Source organism: Hibiscus syriacus, unplaced genomic scaffold (genome assembly GCF_006381635.1).
Source record: "Hibiscus syriacus cultivar Baekdansim isolate YM2019G1 unplaced genomic scaffold, ASM638163v2 tig00112000_pilon, whole genome shotgun sequence".
In the NCBI taxonomy this organism is placed as follows: Eukaryota; Viridiplantae; Streptophyta; class Magnoliopsida; order Malvales; family Malvaceae; genus Hibiscus; species Hibiscus syriacus.
In genome coordinates this window covers 128,284-138,570 of record NW_024063235.1, presented here as the reverse complement: position 1 = coordinate 138,570, position 10,287 = coordinate 128,284, and the positions used below count along the sequence as shown (strand labels likewise).

The 10,287-nt window shown below is 34.8% G+C and overlaps 1 non-coding gene across 1 annotated transcript; it reads left to right on the top strand.

The window, feature by feature from the left end:
- The first annotated feature begins 6,501 nt into the window (after nt 1–6,501).
- LOC120174156 lies at nt 6,502–6,608 on the top strand. The gene has a single exon (XR_005521135.1). It is a non-coding gene; the product is annotated as a small nucleolar RNA R71 (small nucleolar RNA).
- Nucleotides 6,609–10,287: the final 3,679 nt, after the last annotated feature.

Here is a 10,287-nt window from a genome sequence, read left to right as displayed (position 1 = left end):
AATATCTTCATTGGGAAGATTGGAAATAGCGGTTCATACTCTATGAATATCTTCGCGAACATCATCTTAGTAACTAAATCTTTGTTCTACGCATACTCCCAATATTAATCATGGGCCTTGTGTATTTGAGACTGATTCTAAAGGGAATAACTTAATAACCCCATAGTATGATCTAACTTATCATTAATAGATCCTATAGATGTCTTTATGTCTTCTGAGGTTTTATTGTCAATTGGTGGGAGTTGCACTGCGATAATTAGAGTTGATGGATCGCCATGTATATCACTAGGGTCTGCTCATCTTTCAATAGTGTTCTCCTTACAACAACAGGGGTGATTGGAGTCTGATTCTCTATAATATTGTCAAAAGACAAAATGACTACTTACTCTTGAGAGCACAATTCAATGATTAATGATGGAAAATACAAATAACCAGAAGTCTTCTGACCACAAGCAAATATTTTAGCAGAAATTATTTTACCAACATCAATTTTTGTCCAAATAAAATGGAATGATGCAACATGATTCGGTTCTTAGTAATAATGGAAGAATGCATGGTTGGCCTTAACCGAGTTCTAAGGAAAACCCTGGTATCTTGATGGATAGCTAAACGCCTCATGGTTCGAACTCCAATAGTTGATTTCGACTACGAATGACCGAGTAGGCAAATATTGCGTCCTATTTGCTCTAATTCCTCCTCAATTAGGCTTTACACAAATGTCGTATGTTCATAGGGCGCCTCTGTGATACCCAACAAATTGTTTATTGGTTTTACCCATAAATGTACCATCTTGTCTTGAACAAAGACTAAATACTTATTCTGGTCAGTGAGATTCCTGTAAAATTCCTAAACGACTTACTGGTTTATGTCACCGAGAAGCTCACAAAATTTTCCCTAACATCACTGGGTAATCTACTGACATATATAATTGAAGATTTGGGGCTCATCCTCTATAGTCAAATTGAAGCCCTTCTCATAAAAGAAATCTCAGCCCTTAAATTCCTCCTCATGACACCATTTGTGCTCATCATCAATAATCGTGTGACTTCTCTTACGGGGATAATGTCAGTGGCGTAAATACAGCAGGAGGCGGAGTGGGTGTACAACCTAATGACTTTGATCTTGATTTCTTTTAGGTTCCATGAATGCTTGTGGATAGACAAGTGAAATTAAGGAGAGAGTAAAAGGTTTTAGAATAATGGAGAAGAAAAAGGTAAAGTAAATGTGGTTAAATGGTTTGCGTGGAAGAAGAGATATTTAAAAAAATTAAAATTCTAGGGTAAAGGGATATGATTGATTTACATGGACAGTAATGACAGGGTTAAATGGATGGTGAAAATGGAAGAGGGTAAATGGGGGAAAACTCACACCAACTTTTACCATTAAAAATATTTTGGTATCCTTGTATTGTTATGGCTCCATACAGCGATGAATGTATACTATAACGTGAAGAGTTGTGTATATAAAACCAATGACTAAGAGTGATCAAACGAAAACCTGTACAAAAATAAATAAAGAAAATAAGTGCTTAAAAATAAATGTCAAAAGAATTGACTTATTAAAAAGAAGAGGGTCGCTTAATGTAATTGCAGTGACTTTCAGACTTTGTTTCTGGAAATAATGCTTTAAACGTTGCCCATTTGGTATCCTTGTATTGTTATGGCTCCATACAGCGATGAATGTATACTATAACGTGAAGAGTTGTGTAGTATAAAACCAATGACTAAGATTGATCAAACGAAAAACTGTACAAAAATAAATAAAGAAAATAAGTGCTTAAAATAATGTCAAAAGAATTGACTTATTAAAAAGAAGAGGGGTCGCTTAATGTTTGCAGTGACTTTCAGACTTTGTTTCTGAAATAATGCTTTAAACGTTGCCCATTGACTTTAAATGTTCTTTCATCCACCAAGTTCTTCAATAATATTGCACCAGGAGGAAAACTTCAAGAACTTTGAAGGGGTCTGACCAATGAGAACGCAATTTCCCAGGAATTTTAGTCTCGAATTGAATAACAACACTTGATGTCCAGCAATAATTCCCTTGGGAAAATATTCTGATCATACCACTTCTTTCTCTTGTTTATAAATACGTGAACTCTCATAGGCATTATTTTTGAATTTCTTCCAATTCATTAAGCTTCAACATCTGTTTTTCGCCTGCAACATCTATCAAAATTTAGTCTCTTTAATTCCCACATAGCTTTATGCTCTAACTCCACAGGTAAGTGACAAGCTTTACCATAAATAAGATGATAAGGAGACATTCCCAATGGAGTCTTATAAGAAGTTCTATAAGCCTATAGTGCTTCTTAAAGGCAGTGGACCAATTCTTTCGAAAAGGGTTCACAACTTTCTCAAGATTTGTTGATTTCACTTTAAACACCTCGGGTTGGCCATTAGATTATGGATGATATGTTGTAGCAATCTTATGCTTCACTCCATATTTATTCAATGCTCTAGCAACCTGATGACAAATAAATTGAGATCATTCATCACTAATAAATGCATGAGGGTTTTTATGCAAGAGTCGTAATACTGCTTTAACATTGTTGTTCGAAAAGGCTACAACTTCCACCATTTAGATACATAGTCTAAGCAACTAGAATGAAAAGGTTGCCACATGAAGAAGGGTATGGACCCAAAAAATCTAATCCAAACATATCAAATAGCTTGATCTCCAAAATAGGTTGCATTGGCATTTCATTTTTGCTTAGAAATATTCATTGTTTGTTGGCAGTGATCACAAAGCTTTACGAAGTTTTTTAGCATCTTTAAAAGTGATGGCCAGTAATATCTACACTAAAGGACTTCCTTTGTTGTATGTATACCGCCAAAATGTCCATTATGGGTACTATGACAATGCTATAGAATGCTTTGTTGCTTGCATTGAGGGATACATTGCCATAAGTTGATCATTACATTGCTTAAATAATTACGACTCCTCCCAATAGTATTGCTTCACATCCTACATAAATTTCCTTCGGCCTTGTAATTAAGGTCTGGTGGCATCATCCCACTAACTAGATAATTGGTAATATCAACATTCCATAGTATGTTGTAGCGGCAACAAACGCTCACCAGGGAATTCATATGGAATTACCAAATGATACCATCTTCGCTGCCAGACTCTAACCTAGATGGTGATCATCCACTTGATTTTCAGATCACTTCTTATCTCGAATCTCAATATCAAATTCCATGGAGTAAAAGTACACATCAAAAAAACGAGGTTATGTATCATTCTTAGTGAATAAATGCTTCAGTGTTAAGTGATCAGTATATACAATCACTTTTGTACCCACCAAGTATGAATGAAATTTGTCAAAAGAAAACACCACTGCAAGCAACTCATTTTCAGTTGTGGTGTAGTTGACATTAACTTCGTTCGGTGTCCTACTTGCATAATGTATCACATGAAACATTTATTCTTTTGTTACTCCAACACTGCCCTAAACAAAATCACTAGCATCACACATTAATTCAAGGGGCAAATTCCAATTAGGTGCCATAACAACAGGGGCATTCACTAACTTCAATTTAATTATCTCAAAAGATTGAACCACTTCATCATTAACAATGAACTTACTGCTTTGCTCCAACATTGAGCACAACGGCTTAAAAATCTAGGAGAAATCTTTAATAAACCTTTTATAGAAACCAACAAGATCAAGAAAGATTCGAACTAACTTCACATTAGTAGGTGGTGGAAATTTCTCAATAACTTCTATTATTGCTTTATCCACTTCCATTCCACGGGTTGAAATTCGGTGTCTTACCACTATTCATTTCGTAACCAAAAAATAGCATTTTTCCCAATTCAAAACTAAGTTGTTCTCCTCAAACACTTCTCAAAGTCCTACCCAATAACTGAAAAATCATCCACAAAAACTTCAAGGTAATCATAAATCATATAATAGAAAATAGCCATCATACAGCGTTGGATTGTCGCTGGAGCATTTTAGAACCCAAATGGCATTCTACGAAAAGAAAATGTGTCTACAGACATGTAAAGTTGTTTTCTCCTAATTTTCCTGAGCATATCAATTAGGTTATAGCCACTATATCCATCCAAAAACAAAAAATATTACCTGCAAGTCGATCTAGCATTTGGTCTATAAACAACAATGGGAAATGGTATTTCCTTGTTGCTTTGTTTAGCTTCCTATAGTTCATACATATTCCAACCAGTAGTGGTCCTTGTCAGCACTAATTCATTTTTATCATTTGTTACCACATAATGTTGCCATTCTTTGGAACCCATTGTACAGGCTAACCCAATTGTTATCCAAAATTGGGTTTATAATCCCAATATCCAACCATTTTATAATCTATTTTCTAACCATTTCTTTCGTGATCGGATGTAATCTTCACTGGTGTTCAATTGATCTACTATTGGGATCATCTAAAAGAATTTTATGCATACAAAATGTTGGAATAATGCCTATTATATCATCAATGCTTTATGCAATAGCCTTCTTATGTTGCTTCAACACATCATTTAGATAAATTCTTGTGATGATGTAAGTTGTGTTACCACAATGACTAGCAATGTCTCACTTTCCTCGAGATAAGCATATTTCAAATGCTCCAGAAAAGTTTTCAATTCAAGCTTTGGTGGTTCTTCAATAGATGTAATTGGTGCTTGAATGAAATGATCCTATATTTGCAAAGGTTCTAAGCTATGGAGATACTTGCTACAGTATTAGACTTCATCCGTCAAGAATTCTTCAAATGCTTCTAAATCGCATAAAGTTGTATATGCACTATAACATTCCTCCAAGTGATCCTGTGCAAAGATGTCAATCACATCAAGTGAAAAATAGTCATCGTTGTCATTGATGTAAGAAACATTATTCAAGACATTAAAAGTAATATGTTCATCATTCAAACGCATAGTTAATTCTCCTTTTTCAACCTCAATCAAAGCTTAACCTGTAGAAAGGGATAGGGGACCAAGAATAATTAGAACATCTTTATCTGCTTCATAATCCAAAATGATAAAATCCATAGGAAAGGTAAACATCCACTCGCACAAGCATGTTCTCTATAATACCACTAGGATGCACGGTAGAGCGATCAATAAGTTACAAAGTAGCCATAGTGGACCTTGCTTCACCTCTTCCGAATTTCCTAAAGATTGACAATGGTATTAGATTTATGTTAGTACCTAAATCACTTAAAGATTTACTTACAAAATTTTCACTAATGTTACAATGAATAATGAAACTCCTTGGATTCTTAAGCTTTTTTGGAAATTGATTTGTAGCCATAGCGCTACAATCTTCAATAAGAGCGACTGTCTCAAACTCGCCAGTCTTTATTTCTTCAAAAGAATTTCCTTCATAAATTTGATATAATTCGGGTTTTGCTCTAAAGAATCAATCATTGGAATGTTAATTGTGAGTTGGCGAATGACATCAATGAAAGCTTTGTATTGCTGATCTTCATTTTTTTCTTGAAGTGTTGTGGAAATGGTGGAGGCATTTTCGATTATTTTGTTGAGGTAATGGAGTCGACTCTATATTAGATGAAGTTGGGGTTGTGTCGGAAATGAGTATGTGTTACTACTTTGCCCCACATCCATTGTGAATTGACTCTCATGCGGTTCAGGCTCAATCATTTTGCTATTCTCTTTACCAAACTGATGAGTTTCCTCATTCTTCCTCCTCGGTTCTTCAATTGTTTCCCCAATATGAATTATGCTTCTTGTGCTAATGGCCTTACAATGCACCTTACCATTTTGCTTAAGACTTTCAGTGTCGTTAGGTAACGATCCTGGAAATCGACTATTTACGGCATTAGCCATTTGTCCCATCAGATTCTCTATAGCCCGTATTGAGGAAGATTGGAAAGCCATATATTCTTTCATCATGCTTCAAAAGGTGTCAATGTTGAAGTTTGATTCAAAGATTGACCTTGATAATTCTACCTTTGTTGAGCCTGACCAACATATTGTTATGCATGTCGCTACGAAATTTGACTCTACTAATGTTGTTGTTGATACTTCTTATGATGTAGATTGGCTACGTTATGACTTCTTCAAGAGAGATTAGGATGATTTTTGGAATTGGGTTATATGTGTGGCTAAATGCATTATCATTCCTTTGATAATTCTGCATGTAATAGATAGACTCTTGGTTTTGGAGGCATTCATAAAAAGTATGATCATCACCATTGATATACACAAGTGATAAGAGATGCATCTTTGACTTCATACATTCATCCTGGCTTATGCAATTTATTTACTGTTTTAGTCAATGCTCAAATCTAAGAAGTCATATAGTTGAATGCTTCTGGGTCTACTGTTCTAGTACCACGCCGACCAAACACATTGTACGTATTAAGATATTGACAATCATTGGTGGAGATTCTCTCGAGGATATCATATGCTTTATTGTATATCTTATCTAACAAAACTTTGTTTGCTGAGGCATCAACCACCATTTGAGTGTGAATGTTTAACCCATTATAAAACATATTCATTTGAGTCCAATATGGGAAACCATGCATAGGACACTTCCACAACAAATCTTTAAATCTTTCACATGCTTCATACAATCTATCATCATCCATATGCTTGAATGAAGTTAAGTCATTTTGAAGATTAGCATTCATATTCAGCGGGTTAAATCCTGACAAGAACTTCTACAGTAATTCATTCCACGATGCAATAACACTTGGCGACAATGAATATGGAAATAACTTTAGCTTCAGGGCCTCCTCCAGAACACCTTGTTGAATAAAAGGATCACAAACCTCTATTAAAGCTTTCAAATGGGCTTTAGGGTCTTCAGCAACATAACCTCCATATTTTCCCATAGATTGTAGCATTTGGAATATAAGTGGCTTTAATTCGAAGTTCGCGCATTAATAATTGGCCTTACATTGCTCGGATGCAAATTATCCAATATCGGCACCACATACTCACAAATAGGGCGATTTTGATCATCTAAATTATGATGTGGCTGCTCAGCTTCGATGTCAGCTGGTAACTCATCATTCTCTCCATTCTACAGAAGGGGTAAAATACCATTCCCTCGTCCAACCATAGTAGCTTCATAACGACGTCTGTAAAATGTTCTTTCAATCTCTGGATCAAATGACTTTAAGTCATCATAGCTTTGAGGCATACACTACTAAAAATGGAGACTAAGAATACCAATAATAGAAAACAAACAAGTAAGCAAAATCAAAAGAACTCTAAATCAAACACGATGCTCCCCTACAAAGGCGCCAAAAACATGATGCTACGAAAATGCTATAGCATTCAACGCAAGTGAACATATCGTAAATCAAGTAATAAAGTAAAAACTATGAGAGTTTGAATGTCAAACCCACAGGAAAAAAATGTTATCATTAAAGTTTTTAACAGTAAGATGTGTCAAAAAAATGAGATGCTAGATAGAAAATATTGAAATCAATAACGAAAAAGACCAGTTCATGCTACAACATTCTAGAAAGCAATTGGTCAGCTATCGAATCAAATGATGTGATATTATGACTTCAAAATTTTATGCAAAAATTGTGTACTTAATCATGTGATCACATTGATTAAGACCATTTGAACTATTTAGTAACTTTTATTAATTAAAGGCTCAAATTATCAACAATACTTATCCATCGGCTGCACACTTTTCAATGTACCTGTTCTACTCAGCAACACCAATGCTCACACATGTATATAGCAATTTGAATGAAACTATTTCTAGATTTAAACGAACAAACTATATATCTAATTGCAAATATGTATACTCATAATCATGAAGTTCAAGGTCCATAAATCAAGTATCCAAGTAAACACGAAATAAGAAATTCATAATAAACTTCCAACAAAACTTTAATTATTTAAAACACTCTCTATCACAATACAAGGCATTGAATAGTGATTCAATGATTTCTGAAGCTCCTCAGCAAGCTTTCTTTATACTGCAGTAATCCCTGGTATAGGATTTAGCCATCCATGGCTTGAAAAGAAATAACTTGGAAAATGGTTCTTGGGGTCTCTTACAATCATCAGACTTTTTGCACCCCAAGTGCTCCCCTTTTATAACTTGGATGATAATTTCATTGCCAATGAAAAAGGTCAACGTTTTAGATATTATTCAACCACTTGACAGCTACTCGAGCTAACTATCCCAATCCAGAAGCTTCCAACCATCTAGATCTTAGATGACCACTGCATTATCAGATCATTATTTCTTACAGTGCTACGGAATCAGTGCAATAATGTTTTAGCAGCAAAAGTCAAATTTAGCCCTTGGCAACTCACTATGCTTCTACCATGCAAAATATGTTAAATTAAGTAAATGTAATCCTAAAATATTCCTAAATATGCTTAAGTTCAAACTAAACCTAGGTACTCAAGGTTACTAAAGATAACTCCTTTGAAGAGTTATCACACCCCCAAACCTAAGTGTTTTCTTATCTTCAAGCAAAACATGCATGAAACACCTAAACTAACATCAATGCCATAGAATAACCAAGAAAAAAATAAACAATTTGAAAAGCTTTTTTTTAGCCCTCAACGAATAATATAAATCATATATGTAATCTCAAATAAGAAAATACCTTTTCATCCTCTCAAAATCACATTCCTCGAAGTGTATTATGTGAAATATAGGTGTATCCAATCAATACTTAGCTAAGTTAAAAAATTTGTACCTACTCTGTTAAAGGTATTCAATGCTACAATAATATTTTCTTACCAATATTTGCGTTCCAACTTATTTATCTCACTATGTTGGAGCTATTACCAGCATTACCCAACTTATTTCCTAATTCTCATTTTTTTAAACTGCTATATCATCTAATAAAGATAAGAGGCTTAGAGCTTGAAAGTTTCTCAGTTCTATAAGTATTGAAAATATACACCTATGTGTAAAAAAAATCTAAAGACCCTTATTTCGAAAGGTTTCTATAACATTTCCTATAGCATTTCATTACAATTAATATTCATCATCAGACATCATCAAAATTCCTTTAAGTACTTCATTATTTTTTTCAAAATTATCCTAAGGTATTACCAATGCAATTCTATACGTAAACTATATTCCTAAATGCAACAATTAAATTTCACAACACACCCCCAAATCTATCGGATGCATTATCCCTAATACATGCAAGACAAACAATAAAAGAGATTAAAACAAACTAAAATATAAGAAAGGGAAGCAAAAATCCCCTAAATGGGTTTCATAGGGCTTTTGTGCGGGCTAAGAACATTCGAATAGAGACTCTTTGCCTTTGTTTTTGCCTTCACCGAGCTCTTTCTCTTTTGACTAGCCGTCGTTGACATGGCTCCTACCATAGTAGCATCAGAGACTAGAGTTGTGGATGCTATGACATCCAACTTTTTCTTTGTTTTTGGTTTTGGTCTCTTAGAGCCGACGACTTGTGCAATGGGAGTGCTCTATGGATGACTCGCAACAACTGATTTATCTATAGCGACGAGTACACTACGTATCATTGTCATTGCGTCTAACTCAGGCTCATCAACAACACTAGCATCTCCTGCAGGTGTGGTTTCATTCAAATTTAATAACTAAGTCGCTTCTTACTTTTCCAGGGCATTAGCTCTATCTGTAGCCTTCTCTAACAGCTGATCACTGCTTACATGCTCTTCTTCTTCTGGAATTTCCTCATCCATAAGTAAAAATTCAGTGGTTTTCTCTGACTCCTCTTCTTTTTCACTGTCACCCTCTTCTTCGTTACCTTGAACCTCCTATTCACCCTCTATTGACTTGGTATCGGTAGCCATGGTCTCTTCTTCTCCTCTTGGCTACGTAATATTAAGAGTCTTAGTATTATATGAACTATGGCCAGCATCAGGCATTGTTGTCTGCATCATATATTGTAATATATTCTTTGAGAAAAATTAAAATAGAGTTTCAACCTCTTTGAATAGAATGACAAACATGATCTTGGTCGCTAAATCTTTATTCTGCGCATACTCATAATACTGAACCTGGGCGTTGTGTATCTGGGACTGATTTTCAAACGAACAACTCAGCAATGCCATAGTCTGATCTAACTTAGCATTAATAGATATTATAATTGTCCACTGGTGGGAGTTGCACTGTGGTAATTGGATTTGATGGCTCACCTTCTATATCACTAGGATCTAGCCCGTCTTTCAGTAGTGATCTCCTTACAGCAGCAGGGGTGATTGGTGTCCAGTTCTCTATAATATTGTCAACAGGTAAAATAATTACTTGTGCTTGAGAGCACATTACATTGATTAACAATGGAAAATACAAATATCCTAAAGTCTTCTTACCACAAGCAA